The sequence below is a fragment of the Miscanthus floridulus genome, chromosome 4 (genome assembly GCF_019320115.1).
Source record: "Miscanthus floridulus cultivar M001 chromosome 4, ASM1932011v1, whole genome shotgun sequence".
In the NCBI taxonomy this organism is placed as follows: Eukaryota; Viridiplantae; Streptophyta; class Magnoliopsida; order Poales; family Poaceae; genus Miscanthus; species Miscanthus floridulus.
The window spans coordinates 80,298,835-80,315,029 of NC_089583.1; the positions used below are offsets into that span (position 1 = coordinate 80,298,835).

Below are 16,195 nucleotides of genomic sequence, written 5' to 3' on the forward strand. Positions count from 1 at the left end.
GGCATCCTCCTCCATCATCAAGAGAGATCATCATCAGAAGAGAAGAACCTCAGAAGCTCCACAAATATTTCATAGGGATAGCAAGATACGTTAGATCTAGAGGGAGCAAGCTTTGCTTGGATTCCTGATCTATCAAGAGTGTGGCTTGGTATAGCCCTTGTATCCTCCCTTGTATCTTTTATTATTTATATGTTTGCTACATTACTATGACATTGTTCTCAATATTATTCATGTTCTAAGTTATCATGTTCATCGTTTGCTTTGATTATATACTTATTATAGCTAGATTATCATTATGTTTAAGCATAAGTTCACATAGCGCTCGCTCTAATGTACATGGAGTGAGTGGTCGATATTATGTAAGCATGGTGCTTATACGTTGTTTACCGGTGGATGCACCCTATATTCCAGGCCATGTGGTAGATCGCTGAGTGCGACACTCTCATTGTGTCCTTTGTAGTCCACTCCCCGATTATAGGTCAAGTAGGATCTAGTTGCGAAGGAAGCCAGGGTCTGTTCTTGATCTTCTTTAGTAATATCCCTTATGTGTAGATATGAAGTTAACCTTAGCCATGATTATTAAGTATAATTGCACTAATCAATGTATGCTTTGACTTAGAATTAAGAATGACTTAGGAATTAATCTCTCTATTGCATCTACTTAGTCTTGCTATTGCTATCATAAGGAGTACTCTGAGTGTTCATTTATCATATATTTATCATTCAATATATATACATCCTTTTCTTGATTTAACCCTGTTTAGAGTAGAAGGTTGGTTTGTTTATTCATCCATCATAAGTATAAGTATGAGTTATCAATATATTTCTTTCGCTAGTCCTTCCCTGAGGTAAAAATATAAATAATGATACCTGGAATACTCTCGGGTGAAGTACTACAATGGTATATTATCTGTGCGCTTGCAGAATTCTTTATACATATATAGAAATATTCTTTCTAAGTCACAATTAAATACCAAAGTACTTCTTAAGTTCATTATTATTAGTGATGCTAAGAAGTACCAACAAGCATTTCTAGTGTCATTATCGACGCTGGAGCTAGGCAAAGGAATATTGATAAACTTCTACTTATAGATGTGATCAGAAAACCATTTACCTCTACTTAAATAGGATTACCCTTGTTCCATCTACTTTTATATCTTATGTAGGGTAATGTATGTGGTTTTGACCTTCCAACAAACTACATTGAAGATCTAGAAGCATTAATTAGGAGGACCAAATCTAAACTCAAGAAAGTTCTAGCTTTAGAATCAAAAGACAACCAGACAAGGCGTAGCTTAACAGCAATTTTCGAAGCTATGGCTAACAAGACTCTCCATGAATTCTCTGCTCCAACTACGGCCAACATCCGTACAGGACTAGCAATTGATATTGGAGACAATGCTTTTGAGCTCAAGCTAGCTCTCATCAACATGGTGTAAGCTAACTAGTTTTGTGGGAAGGTACATGAAGATGCGAGTGCTCATCTCCAACACTTCTTGGAAATTTGTAGCACTTTTACCATCAAAGGAGTTGCCAGAGATGCCATCTTACTTTGCCTCTTCCTATTCTCACTTTTGGGGAAAGCGAAGCAATGGTTCTATGCCAACAAAGACAAGAATACTACATGGGAAAACTACTCCACTGCCTTCATAGCAAGTTCTTCCCCATTGGCAAAACTAACGCTCTACGTGGAAGAATTTCAAGTATTTAGCAGCAACATGATGAATCTATCCCTAAGGCATGGGAATGCTTTTAAGACTACATATCAGAATGTCCTCATCATGGGATGAAGAATTGGCTACTTATGTTGCCCTTCTATCACGGATTGACTAACAACACTCGTGAGAATGTGGATGTTGTTGCTGGAGGTGTATTTTTATCGCTCACAATCACACAAGCAACAACTCTCATAGAGAAGATGGCCTCCAACCAAGGATGGAATGAAGAATGTCTTTAACCTCGCAAGAGAGGTGGAGGTATGCATCAACTCAAGGAGGTAGATATGTTGTCTGCCAAGATGGATCTACTAATGAAGAGGCTTGAAGACCAAGCCAATGAAAAGCAAAAAATTATGCACATTCATGATTCTCGCATGACGTGTGAAGAATGTGGAAATACTAGGCATTTAGGGAACAATTGCCCTGAAACCCATGAGGATGTGAACTTCATCAACAACAATAACAACTATCGTCCTCAACAGAATCAAGGATGGAATCAGCAACAGAGGCCAAACTACCAAGGTAATACCAAAGTAACTATCAAGGTAATAATTTCAATAATCAACCATCTTTGAGAGATTTAATCTCTGGTCAAGCTAAAATTATGGAGGGTTTATCTAGAAAACTATCTTCCAATGACAAAATCTTAGAAAATATAAATAATAGAATGGATAGTTTCTCCTCGGCTATTAAAAACTAGCATAGCTTTAATAAAATGGTAGAATCACAAATAGCTCAGCTGATGGCTACTTTTCCTTCGACCAACAAAGGTAAGATTCCAGGGCAGCTGAAAGATCCCAAAACTGCAAATCTTGTTGATATTCGCACTATAGGATTATACAGAGAACCATCTAGTGGGCGATGGGAGGATTATTCCTTGCCCATCAAGAAAGGTGATCTAGGAAGACCTGTCATCCCCATAGCCATTAGACCTCATGTGTTCGAAGAAGCTGTTTGCGATTTTAGAGCAAGTGTTAACATTATGCCAAAGGTAATTTATGATAAAATTCATGGAGATCCTTTGCTATATACAACCATGCATTTGTAGCTTATAGATCAATCACTCTACTACCCCAAGGGAATTCTTGAAGACATCTGTGTATGAGTCGGATCATCGTACATACCCATATACTTTGTGGTTTTGGAGATAGGTGGAGATGTAAGGGCACCCATTATATTGGGTCGACCTTTCCTAAGCACTGCAAAAACCATCATCTATGCAGATAGTGCCAAGATTTGTTTCACAATTAAGGATAGAAAGGAGAAATTTACTTTCAAGAATCATATATTGCATTCTCCTAGTCATCCACAGATGTCATATATGCCTGAGGATACAATAGTAAGCAAGAAGAGAAACAACCAAAGAAGGATGAATAGGGCCATGCAGCCAAGAGAAGAAGCAGTCAAGATGATCAACACACTTCGATCAGAGTACGACCACCTCCTCGCTTCACCTTTCCTTACCAAGAAAGAAGATCTGGCGTACCAACGATTAAGTGTACAATCAGACAAAGAATTTTCCACAACACCTTCTGTGATATTGGATCGGGTGTCAATATAATATCCAAGGTAACATATGACTATTTGCTTGGTGATGAACCTTTGTTTCCTACATATATGCAATTACAGATGGTAGACCAAACAATCCAATTTCTGTTGAGAATAGCAAAAGACATCATGGTTAAGATACAAGATTACTATGTCCCTACCGACTTCATGATTCTTGATAAGAGAGAAGAAGAAGATGTACCTAATATCCTTGGAAGACCGTTCCTCAACACTACCAATGCGATCATCTACATCGGATTAGGACAAAGTCACTTCCAATTCCTAGGACAAAAGGTACGATGCTATTTCAATAGTTATACAACTTATGAATAGCCAAAAAAATCCATCCCAAGAGAAGACGTCGATCATCCCAACGCTGGAAGAATCAACTCCCAAAGAATAAAGAAGGACAAGTTGAGAATGACGAATCTACTACACCAAAGTTAAATTCATAACCCAAGTAGGTTTGGAAGGAAAAGGTGGCATCATCATCAGAGTCACCATCACAAGAGGTGCAACCATCAAGGTATCCATCTTTGGGGCTGACTGATGCACCCAAAGAATAAACAGGACTCTTCTAGTCCTATTCGAAGGACTCAAAACACCGAACCCTCGCCGTGAGGTGAAATCAATAGTTATCTATATTTACTCTTTCATAATGCATAATTTTTTACTTTAGAATATGTATCTTTTCTGCATTTACTTTGCATATAGAAAAGAAAATAAAAATCTCAACATTGCATTATAAAATCCTAAGCCCCATGTGAATAAATTTACAGAGTGTAAAAACCCGCAAGAATGTTCACCGTGGTGGCACAAATATATATAAAAAATATACCATGCATATATCTAGTTATATCCCATCATATCATAAAATCTAAAAATATCAAGAAAGACATCGTGCTAAAATACCTGCCAATTCAAGATTACTCCAAAATTCCTTGAACGACTAACCCCTGGACGGCGGACCGCTAACCCTTTTATTCTAATCCATTTCATGAGTTTTGTTGTTCTTGTTGACATTTTGTAGGATGATGCACAAGATCAAGAGCAAGTTGACCTGACCATCTTCACCTCACTCCACCAAGAGTACACTCCTCTAGGACCAACTCTGATATAAACATCGATAAACTACCGTTGGAGCCGCTGCACCTGCTACACAAAGAAGAACCAAACCTCCTGATAGATGAGAAGGACATTCGAGGGTGAAACCGCTTTGAGAAGAATCACGCAACTTCAACATTCGACCGCGACAACAACTTACTTGGGGGAAAGGCATCCCCCATGTATCCAAATAAGTATTTTTTCCTTTTTGGTTTTATTTCTAAGTTTGCTTTATAAGAAAAAGCATAACTGGAAATAAAATAAGAATTTATCTTCTTGTTATATATATAGTAGTAACATGTGATCTAAAAATAAAAACAAAATAAAAAAATGTGTGCCTAGTTTTCTTTAAGTTTGATTTTTAATAGCTGAATAAATTTAAAGGACTCTGAAGATAATCTCTTAAAATGGAAATAATGAATAATAACTATATTGTAATTCCTTTCAAGTACCTAGTTTTTAGCCTTGAATTCTCCCGAATTTTGGATAAGATTGTTTTGACATAAGGATTTACTCTAAACTTGAAGCTCGTTGATAGCATATGCTTGATCTAAGTCTAGGTAATTGACGGATATGATATGAGAAGGTCTGAGCTGTTGTTTATCTTATTTTAAGTGATAATAAGGAGATTTATCTTTTCAAAAAACATAAAAATATTACATTATGAGTTCCTGTATGACAAAGCTTGAATTCCTACCAGAGCCATACATGTTATTTAAGCTAGAAAAACTTCCACTTATATTTATGTTGCTTGTTTTGCATTGAGTTTTGTCAAGCTTTTGTAACACCCTAAAAATTGCATGGTTTTAAATAGGAGAAAATGATTTAATTATGCATTTTGTGAGCATTTAAATTTAGAAAAATAATTACTTTGTTAAAATTAAAATCAAATATAGGTCTACATACATGAATGTGCATACATGCTGCTGCATATTTATTTTGTGATGCTAGGGTTTGATCAAAATTTGCAAAAGAATTGAATTTGAGTTTGAATTGGATTTGAAATGATGTGTAAGAAAATAGAAAAGGAGTTTTATTATTTTTCTTCCCCTTCTCTATTTTCAGCCCGAGCAGCCTAGCTCCAGCCCGGCTCCCACTCCTACCACAGCCTAGCTCAGCCTGGTTTCCCTGCATGGCCTACTTTCCTACGCGGCCGCTCCTTCTCCCCTTGCTCAGCCCAGTCATGGCCCAACAAGCCATGTCGTCCGCGCTCCCTCTCCCCTCTCGCTTGTCACTGATGACCTGGGCCCGTGGGACAGCCGTGCCACCGTCTCCTACCTTCTGCTTGTGTCCGAGCAGGACACCACATCATTGAGTCCACCTCTGCTACACCTAGCGTGACCTACAAGTCAGCCCCGCTCATAAATAGCAGCCCTGCGCCCACTGCCTTTTCCTAACAATAGAGCAGGCCACTATCTCGTCCTGAGCTCTCAGCAGTAGCCCTCATTTGGATCTTGTAAAAAATGGAGCTCGACCCGACGCCACAGTCACCATCGTCCGTGGCTTCCCTGCCCCTATAATCTGGTCTCTGAGCTTCGCGTTAGCTTTGCGAAGTCATCGAGCCAGTTTTCCCTCTTTTCCTCGCTCTCTCTTGCTTACACGCCGATGCCAAACCCTTGTAGGAGCTCGCCATCCGCCATCCCACGCTGTGTGTCATTGTTGTTCTGCTCCCAACTCTGTTCTTGGTCTTGGTGAGTTCGCCGTCATCTCCTCTCTCTCCCTGTGCCCTCGCTTTGATTTGTGGTGGTCCGTAGGACCCAATCTAGCTTCGTCGGCGAGCTTCTCATTGCTGTTCATGGCTGCCACCGTCATCGGTTTCCTTTCCCGGTGACCATGCTCTCTCTCTCCCTCCTATCTAATTTGAGCCATCCAGATTCAATCCAACGCTCCCAAATAGATCATACCGATTCACCCGTCTATTTTGCAAAAGAGCCCCTGAAGTTTTCAAGAATAGAACCCGGCGTCCCTGCATTTTTTCTAAAGAACCCCTGTATTTCTTTGTTTTCATGCCTGCAGTCCCTACTTTGGTTTAAAATCTAATTTTATTAATTTAAATTCTAAAATCAAGTTCCATCTATTTATAGTTTTGTCACTAAGCTTGTTTTAGCCATAAAATCTTTGTTTTAACTCCGATTTGATCCGTTCAAGTTGCGTTAGGTTCGTAATTCAGTAATCTACATCTTCATACTACTGTTAAGTATGTTTTCAACTTTTAAAATTTGAGGTTTGATTTAATCCATTATGTTAATAAAGGAAATCTTGTTTAGTACATAACTTCTTCGTTTTAGCTCCGATTTTCGTGATCTTTGCGTCTGGGTGTTCGTAGCAAGACGTAGATTTGTTTTACAAACTTTTCATCTTGATTTTATGCTATTGGTGTACTGTTCTAATATATAGTCTTTGTTTTCTATGCATGATTGCTTCTGGATGCTTGTATGTTGCTGTGGTTATCGAGTATAGATGGTGAGCAATTCATGGGTGATCAAGAGTACTACTTTGACGAGCAGGATCAATAGGAACACTTTGATCAAGGTAAGTATAGCATGGGATCATCCTTGTTTCCTATTCACCTTAATGCATTTAATTCATGATTGCATGTGTCACCTTGATAAGGATTTCCTAGAATTGAACTTATACCTTGTCTCCTATGGGATATGCATTGGGTAGCTTTGCTAGTGCTCAACTAAACCATGATCTTGTAACTTGACTAATGGTATATGCAATAAACATTAAAACATGACTTTTTAGCAACTTAGAACCAGGGGGCTAGAGTGTTTAGCTATTTTCTAAATGCTTCAGATTCCTCTCCTTAAGGACTTATCTATAAGTGATCATCCAGGACTTACAGTACAGCTATGAGGGCTACATGGCTCTGGCTTTAGCTCAGTATAAGGGCCTTTTCTAGCTTGTTAGTGGTTACCTTTATTGGCGTAAGAATGGCTTAACGAATCTGGTATAGGATAGCCTCTACTCTTATGTGTATAGCCGTGATGAAATTGTACCAGTCGACAGGGGGGTTCCTATATCTATTTGCGAGTGAATCTAATGGCCCAAACTTGTTAGATGAACCTTTGAGAGGGTTCATAGTGAACTTTGCCTGCTCACCTTGGAAGTGTTTTGGGAGTAATTAACCTATGTATATGGGTATCACAACTCACAGTGAAAGCGTACAACCTCTGCATAGTGTAAAACAGGTATATCAGCCATACTCATGGTCACGAGCGGCCTTGGAACATTTACGGAATAGATGAGCACTAATTATTATATGTTTTTGCTATTCATTATTCATATTACCTGATCATGAGTTTATTATGGGAAATTTTGACAACTTGTTGCTACTCACATGCTAAAATTTTGACAACTAAAAGCTAAATGCTGTTAAACCCGAGTCATACTTTTTTGAGCCTCATGAACCCTAGGCTACACTTGATGAGTACGACACGTACTTACGCTTGTTTATTTTCACTATTTGGATAAAAATTCCAGATGAGTAACATATTGCTATGGTAATGCCGAATTTGCTTAGATTACTAGACTTGTGGTCAACCAGTTGATGTCCCTATAATATGGAGCTTCCATGAGAGATTTTTCTTTATACTTCCGCTACATTTATGTGAAGACTATGTCTTATTATTTATGATGTAATAAACACTTGTGATGATACTATTTATAATTTGTCGGCTTATGTGTGTGACTGATCTCTGGGCGCACATAAGATTTGCATCCCATTTTATCCTTAAAATCAGGTGTGATAGATTGGTATCAAAGCCGTGTTGACTGTAGGACACAAGCCTAGTTAGCAATGGTCATTTTAGCCCCTTTTGCTTCACTCATTTCATGCTTCCCATCTCACTCTAGTTATTTGCTAAATTTTATGCTTCTTTTGCCTCACTCTGTTATGAAAATCCTTGCTTCTAATATGACTAAATCTAATTTTATAGATGCCTCATGCCAATAAGACCGCTCGCATCAGCACTGGAGGCTACTACCTGCCTCGTGGCTTGTATGAGTCCATGGAGCCTTGTGAGGCGGAGGAACCCTAGGAGCAAGAAGTTGACTTGCCAGCGCTCGCACCTACGCCTAAGCCACTCTAGGAAGAGCCCGAAGAAGAAGAATCCAAAAAAGTGGAGGTCATTGTATTGTCTGATGATGATGATGAGGACGCTGTTCAAGAAGATCAGCCTACCCCTACCATGGGATGGACTACAAAGATATGGTACAAGCTGGGGTGTGAATCCTCCGTCTCACACCACTGACTTATGGGGATTCTTTAGACCTACTACGCTGATTGGGATGCAGCTGTGGAGTATGTCTACGAAGAACACAAGCACCCTCTAGAGGACACTTATTGGAAGACTAGGGCGTGCATCTCCATCAGGAATGAAGAGAAGGAAGCATACCAGCTGGACATGAGTTATTCGCATCATGCTCGTCATGCCACCATAGAAGATGGGATAGAAAATGCAACCGTTGAAGCCTACATGGGTCTCCGTGGCCGCCGTTTTGAGGATATGAAGGAGGACCAATATCGATTCCTTCCTCACCAACACCCTAAATTAGAGTGGGCAATGATGGACCCTCAGGGCATGGATCTAACTACGTAAGTGATGGTATACTTTGGCTGTGAGTTAGTAGGGAAGATTCGGCGACTAGAAGATCATTTGAAGGCACAACAGGAGAATCTTAAGAGGTACCAACAAGTGATAGATGACCAAAGGGAGAGCCTCAGCCTGCCAAGGATTTATGAGAACCTTCCCCATAACCCTCACCCATAGGTGTTGGAGTTTCTTTCTATGTAATAAGACGTTAGTAGCATGGGTCAAGTTGAGTCAAGTCGAGTCTAGTAGTGTGGTGTGAACTTTGGTATGCCTAGTTGATTTATTATTATGTTTATGTGTGAGTTGGATTTTTATAATGAGTGCTTGAACTTTGTGGGCATGTCCGCATGTTCCATAGTTAAGAATATTAAAGTTTGAGTCAATAAATAAATAGTTGGGTTTGGTACATCTTATTCTCTCGGATCTGTTTTTTCGAGCAGTCTGTCCTTATCTCAATGTCAATCTAAATCTACTTGACTAAAAATCATGAAACTTTTTTGAGAACAACTAGACTTAAGTATCTTTCTAATGCCTCTGGAATCACCCCTATATCTTATCTGGTTTGAGAGATATAGCTATTTCAAGTTAAAGTTTCTGCACAGTCTGGAACCTAAAACAGATTCGGTTGTGTCCTGTTTTTGAGTAAACTAACGACCTAATCTGGGCATGTGGTATGAATAAAAGTTGTAGATAATTTCTTAATCTTTCCAACAATGTAAATAAAGCCTCTTTTTGATGTTTGTAACTTGAGATATGATTGTTATACTGAGCTGCTGATGTTGGAACTCGTCCAGAAAAGTTTCGGAATGTATTCTCCATCTTTATAAGTGTCTATAACTTGGAAATCTCTAAATTTTGAATATTTGTGTTGGATGTTAGATGTTTGGAAGAGGAAGAGGCCGAAGTCATGGAGGTGTTCCCCCACATCCACCATCACCACCACCATCGACTATTGAGCAACTTCTGGCAGTGCAGACATAGCTTATGCAAGCTCTGGTGCAGAATCAACTAATTGGTGGAGCACCGCGTGACAAGCGTGGTGAATTCTTTAAGGGCTGCCCCCTAGTATTTTCTCATGCCACTAATCCATTAGAAGCAGATGATTGACTTCGTGCAGTGGAAAAGCAACTCAACATAGCGTAGTGCGACGACCAGCAGAAGGTGTTGTACGCGTCAGGTGAACTCTAGGGAAAAGCTCAAGACCAGTGGGAGGCATTCTAGTATGGACATCCCACTATTGCTACTTCTGTCATCTGATAGGTGTTTAGAGAGAATTCCAGATCCTACCACATACCTAAAGGATTGATAGAGCTCAAGCAGGAGGAGTTCAGAGCTTTGAAACAGGGATCTATGTCTGTAGCTGAGTATTGTGACAAATTTGCTCAGTTGTCACGTTATGCTCTGAATGAGGTGGCTGAGGATACTGATAAGCAATGCCACTTTCTCAAGGGTCTGTATGATGGTCTACAACTCCAGCTTATGTCCAATACATACCCCAATTTCCAGATGCTGGTGAATCATGCCATTGTTATTGATAATAAGCGCAAAGAGATGGAGGCTAAGAAGAGGAGGCTTTAGGGATAGGCCTCTAGAAGCAATACTTGTCCATGCACCAATCCTCAAGAAGGCTTCCAGCAGAGGTACCAGGGACCACCAAATCAGTGGAATTATGTTTGGCACCCTCAGCGCAACCCCAAACCAGCAGTGTCCAGTGTATCAACAGCAGAACAAAAATTAACATCCCCAGCAGTAGAGTGGCCAGCAGACACTACAATATGGAACACCCAACAACACTCCCATGAAGACCAGTGCACCTAGCACCCCCAACGTATGTTATCGTTGTGGAGAAGTTAGGCATTATGCTAAGCATTGCCCTAGAAAGCAGAATCAGCTAACACCCCAGGGTCAGCACAGTAATACAAAAGGAACGCCTCAGAAGCTAGCACCTGACGTAGGAAAGGTGAATCATGTGTCTACAGAGATGACGCTTGTAGAACCAGAAGTCATGCTCGGTACATTTGATGTTAATTCCACTCCTGCCACTGTTCCTTTTGATTCTAGAGCTTCACATTCTTTCATATCACAAGCATTTGTTAGAACGCATAGCATACCCTTATGTGCCATGAAAGATCCTATATTAGTAAACTCACCAGGAGGTAGTATGAAAGCTTCTTATCATTGTCTTCCAACTAGTCTATCCTTAAGAGGGGTAGAGTTCAAAGTGATCTCCATTGTGTTGAGAACATCTGGTATTGATGTGATTCTAGGTATGGATTGGATGATGCAACAACAAGCAGTGATTTAGTGTTAGGAGAAGGTAGTTGTTATGACTGCACTGAATGGGGATAGAATCAGTGTCAATGTTGTAGTGTAGAAGCAGCCGACAGCCACAATAAACTAGCTTGATGATCGCGTCAACAAGGAGGACCTAGTAGTGGATGAGTTTCTAGATGTGTTCCCCGATGACTTGCCAGGTATGCCACCTAACCATGACATTGAGTTTATTATTGAATTATTACCTAGAACTGCACCTATAGCTAAGCGTCCATATAGAATGGGGGCTAATGAACTAAAGGAACTTAAGAAACAAATAAAGGAGTTGTAGGAGAAAGGTTTCATTCATCCTAGTTCATCACCTTGGGGAGCACCGGTTATATTTGTTGACAAGAAGGATGATACCTAGAGGATGTGTGTGGATTATCAGTCACTAAATGAGGTTACTATCAAGAACAAGTACTTGCTACCTAGAATTGATGACTTGTTTGATCAGTTGAGAGGTGCTTGTGTTTTCTCTAAGATTGATCTTCGTTCTGGTTATCATCAACTGAAGATTTGTGCAACTAACATACCCAAGACAACTTTTAATACAAGGTATGGTTTGTATGAGTACACCATTATCTCCTTTGGTTTGACCAATGCACCTACCTACTTTATGTACTTGATGAATAAGGTGTTCATGGAGTTTTTGGATAAGCATGTGGTGGTATTTATCGATGATATATTGGTATTCTCCAAAACAGAAGAAGAGCACACTGAACAAGTTGTATGCTAAGCGAAGCAAGTATGAGTTTTGGTTGAAGGAAGTTTCTTTCCTAGGCCTTATTGTCTCTAATGGTGGAATAGCAGTAGATCCAAGCAAGGTGAGAGATGTGTTGAATTGGAAACCACCAACCAATGTGGGAGAGATTTGAAGTTTCCTAGGATTGGCTGGATACTATAGAAGGTTCATAGAAGGGTTTTCTAAACTTGCCATGCCTATGACAGCTCTATTGTAGAAAAATGCTAAGTTTGTGTGATCCAAGAAGTGCCAGGCTAACTTTAAGGAGTTGAAGAAAAGATTGACTATAGCCCAAGTATTGGTTTTGCTAGATTTGAGCAAGAACTTTTCTATCTATTGTGATGCATCTTGTCAAGGTCTCAGATGTGTTTTGATGCAAGAAGGAAGAGTAGTGGCCTATGCATCTCGACAGTTGAGAAAGCATGAGCTAAACTATCCTACTCATGATTTAGAATTAGTAGCATTGGTTCATGCTTTGAAAATATGGAGGCACTATCTTATCAGATATAAGAGTGATATCTATACTGATCACAAGAGTCTGAAGTACATTTTCACTTAGACGGAACTGAATATGAGACAATGTCGATGGTTGGAATTGATTAAGGATTACAATCTAGAAGTACACTATCATCCTAGAAAGGCGAATGTTGTTGCCGATGCTCTTACTAGAAAGAGTTATGCCAATGAGGTGCAAGTGGCATCTATGTCAAGGGAGTTGTGTGTTGAACTTAAGAAACTAAACTTGGGTTTTGTCATGAATGCAGTAGAGTTGGTGATAGAACCTACATTGGAGCTAGAGATATGCAAGGGCCAGTTACAGGATGCGAAGTTAAAAGAGATAGCGGAGAACATAGTGATTGGCAAGGCACCAGGTTTCCATATGGATTACATTGGAACTCTATGGTTTGGGAAAACACTATGTGTACCAGAGATTAAGGCTATATGAGATGCAATTCTTCATGAGGCATATGAGTCTGCTTACTCTATTCACCCCGAGAGTACCAAGATGTACTTGGATCTAAAAGAGAAGTATTGGTGGTATGGACTGAAGAGAGATGTTACTCAGTATGTTGCTATATGTGATACCTATCAAAGAGTCAAAGCAGAACATCAAGACCTATGGGATTGCTACAACCAATGAAAGCACCTGAGTGGAAGTGGGAGGAAGTTGGTATGGATTTTATTGTGGGGTTACCACGCACTCAGAGAGGTTATGATTCAATTTAGGTGATAGTGGATCATTAACTAAAGTTGCTCACTTCTTACCGGTCAAGACTACCTATACTAGACCCTAATTGGCTACATATGGAAAGAATAGTATGTCTGCATGGAGTTCCTAAGAAAATTATGTCTGATCGGGGTACTCAATTTAGGTCTCATTTTTGGCAGCAAGTACATAGTTCTTTGGGAACAAAATTGAATTTCAGTACAACATATCACCCTCAGACCGATTGGCAAACTGAAAGGACTAATCAGATAATAGAGGACATGTTGAGAGCTTGTTGAAAGGTCCTAATATGGCTAGAGGGGGGGGGGGTGAATAGCCTATTTAAAAATCTACAAATTAACTAGAGCAATTTGATTAGTATGACAAATAGCATAATGCAAACTTGCTCTAGCTCTACAAGGGTTGCAAGCCACCTATCCAAAAATTCTAGTTGCAATGATTACTTAGGCACACAAACTTGCTACTCCAAAGAGCTCAACTAGATGAATATAAATAATAAAGCAAGCTCTCAATTCTAATTACACTAAAGAGCTTATATCAACTAGTTTGCAAGAATGTAAACAAGTAAGTAGGGTGATTATACCGCTGTGTAGGGGATGAACCAATCACAAGATGAAGATCAAGCCAATCATCGGGAGAATGCAAATGACAAGAGACAACTGATTTTTCTCCCAAGGTTCATGTGCTTGCCAACACGCTAGTCCCTGTTGTGTCAACCAACACTTGGTGGTTCAGCGGCTAAGAGGTGTTTCACAAACCTCATCCACACGATAGGACACCGCAAGAACCAACCCACAAGTGAGGTAACTCAATGACACGAGCAATTTACTAGAGTTACCTTTCGGCACTCCGCCGGGGAAGGTACAACTCTCCTTACAATCACCGGAGATGGCCACGAACAATCACCAACTCATGCCGATCCTCCACCACTGCTCCAACCGTCTAGGTGGTGGCAACCACCAAGAGAAACAAGCGAAATCCGCAGCGCAACACGAATACCAAGTGCCACTAGATGCAATCACTCAAGCAATGCACTTGGATTCTCTCCCAATCTCACAATGATGATGGATCAATGATGGAGATGAGTGGGAGGACTTTGGCTAAGCTCACAAGGTTGTTATGTCAATGAAAATGTGCAAGAGTTACCCCTTGAGCCAGCCATGGGGCTATAAATAGAGCCCCCATTGAATAGAGCCGTTATACCCCTTCACTGGGCAAAACGCGCTCTGACCGGATGCTCTGGTCATACTGACCGGACGCTGGTCCTCAGCGCCCGGTCGCCCAATGGACGCCACGCGTCACCAGCTTCAAACGCTGTTTGTTAGATTTCAATGGCTACGAAGCTGACTGGACGCTCCGGTAAAACTGACCGGACGCTGAAGCCCCAGCGTTCGGTCATTTCCAGTAAGCTCCCCGAGGCATATTTTTTCGACCAGACGCAGACCAGCGTCCGGTGCTCAACCCTAGCCACTATGTCGTCTGACAGCTCGACCAGACGCAGCCTTTTAGCGTCCAGTCGCTGAGTGACCCAGCATCCGGTCAGTAGACCGACGCCAGCATCATTTCGACTAACTCCATTTCAACTCTAACTTCTTCACCCTTGCTCAAATGTGCCAACCACCAAGAATTTTGCATCCGGCGCAATAGAAAATAGGCATTTCATTTTCCCGAAAGCACCGAATGGGACCCAAACCCATCTCAACCCTGCAAACACCTTGTGCACATGTGTTAGCATATTTTCACAAATATTATCAAGGGTGTTAGCACTCCACTAGATCCTAAATGCATATGCAATGAGTTAGAGCATCTAGTGGCACTTTGATAACCGCATTCCGATACGAGTTTCACTCCTCTTAATAGTACGGCTATCTATCCTAAATGTGATCACACTCACTAAGTGTCTTGATCACTAAAACAAAATGGCTCCTACATTTTATACCTTTGCCTTGAGCCTTTTGTTTTTCTCTTTCTTCTTTTCCAAGTTTAAGCATTTGACCATCACCATTGTCATGATCTTCGCCATTGCTTCATCACTTGGAGTAGTGCTACCTATCTCATAATCATCTTGATAAACTAGGTTAGCACTTAGGGTTTCATCAATTAACCAAAACCAAACTAGAGCTTTCACTTGTGCATTGCAGTATGGTACAGGTTGGGACAATAGCTTGCCTTATGCTGAGTTTTCATATAACAACAGTTATTAGAAGAGTCTCAATATGGCACCTTTTGAAGCTTTGTATGGACGAAAGTGTAGAACCCCATTATTTTGGAATCAAATGGGAGAAATCAAGTGTTCAGACCAGATGTTTTAAAAAACACAGAAGAGCAAGTAAGGATGATTAGAGATATTTTGAGAGTGGCACAATCTTGATAGAAGAGTTATGCGGACACTCGGAGAAGAGAATTGGTTTTCGAAATAGGGGATTATGTTTACCTAAAAGTATCACCAATGAAAAGTGTGAGAAGGTTTAACATGAAAGGAAAGTTAGCACCAAGGTATATTGGGCCTTTCAAGATTTTAGAGAGACGTGGTGAAGTAGCTTATCAGTTGGAATTGCCTGAGAGTTTGTCAGGTGTACATGATGTGTTCCATGTGTCTAAATTAAAGAAGTGTTTGCGTGTACCTGAGGAGCAAATACCATTAGAGGAGCTTATAGTTAAGGAAGTCTTACATATGAGGAATTTCCGGTAAAGATTTTGGAGATAGTAGAAAGGGTTACGAGGAGCCAAGTTATAAAGATGTGTAAGGTTCAGTGTAATCGGTATACAGAAGATGAGGCTACTTTGAAAAGAGAAGAGGATCTGAGGAAAACATACCTGTAGCTTTTTGAGTAAGCATCGTCTAAATCTCGAAGACAACATTCATTTTAAGGGGGGTAGAATTGTAACACCCTAAAAATTGCATGGTTTTAAATAGGAGAAAATGATTAATTATGCATTT

At 40.2% G+C, this 16,195-nt stretch overlaps 1 non-coding gene across 1 annotated transcript; it reads right to left on the minus strand.

Annotated features, from left to right (window-relative positions):
* Window positions 1–1,679: 1,679 nt before the first annotated feature.
* LOC136553022 (small nucleolar RNA R71) lies at window positions 1,680–1,788 on the minus strand. Its single transcript, XR_010782929.1, has one exon. It is a non-coding gene; the product is annotated as a small nucleolar RNA R71 (small nucleolar RNA).
* Between the last annotated feature and the right edge of the window lie 14,407 nt (window positions 1,789–16,195).